Here is a 1,004-nt window from a genome sequence, read left to right on the forward strand (position 1 = left end):
CTCCCGATATAGCACCTGGCATCATATGTGAAGCCCATAAGGCGACCATTCGTGGCCAACTCATCAGTTCTGCTTCGGCGGCCCGCAAACGTGCCGCCGCTGAGATATCCTCTCTAGAACAACGACTATCTACGCTTCTCGATGCCCATAAACTCAACCCCACTAATGACTTATTACATCAGATTGACTCTATCCGGGTCCAGCTAAATACCTTGCTTTCTCAGAAAGCTGCCTCTATCCTACAAAAACTTCAACGTTTCTATGACAAAGCTGACAAGGCTGACTCAATGTTGGCTAGAAAGTTAGGAAAGAAACATGCTCTGAATTTAATTGATAAAATTCACTCTTAGAGCTCTGATTTCGTTACTTATGATCCCCTAGCAATTGTTAAAGAATTTAGACAGTTCTATACCTAACTCTATAATCTTCCGACCACTTCTCAGGACCCCCCTCTCCGCCTGACCTGGATACGTATCTAGCTGACACCCCTCTCCCTAAGCTGTCCCTGCCCCATCTTTCCTCTTTAAATGCTGATATTATGCAGGACAAAGTACGGGCAGCCATTAAATCCATCAAAAGTTCCTCTGCCACTGGCCCCGACGGTTTCTCGGCTCAATACTATAAAAAATTTGCTGAAAGTTTAATTCCCCATCTAGCAGATTTCTTTAATAAGGTATTAGATGGTGCATCATTTGACTCTGCTATGACACAAGCAAATATTGTGGTGATACCAAAACCCGGGAAGACCCCTCACTATGCTCTAGTTATTGCCCTATTTCCTTACTCAATGTAGTGTGACACAGTTAGGTTAGGGGGTCCCTCTCCTGGGTAGAGGACTCCTTCCTTACACACACACACAGCAGCAGGGAAGCAGCACACCAGTCTGGATGCAAGTACAAGCTGGTCGGCACCAGTCTTTATTGTACAATGTCAGAAATATAAAGAAAACATAAATTTAAATCCTAGTCCTGTCGAGGTAATTACTTTGCAGGTAGTTCGCTCAC

Source organism: Taudactylus pleione, unplaced genomic scaffold, assembly GCF_031769625.1.
Source record: "Taudactylus pleione unplaced genomic scaffold, aTauple2 ptg001508l, whole genome shotgun sequence".
Lineage (NCBI taxonomy): Eukaryota > Metazoa > Chordata > Amphibia > Anura > Myobatrachidae > Taudactylus > Taudactylus pleione.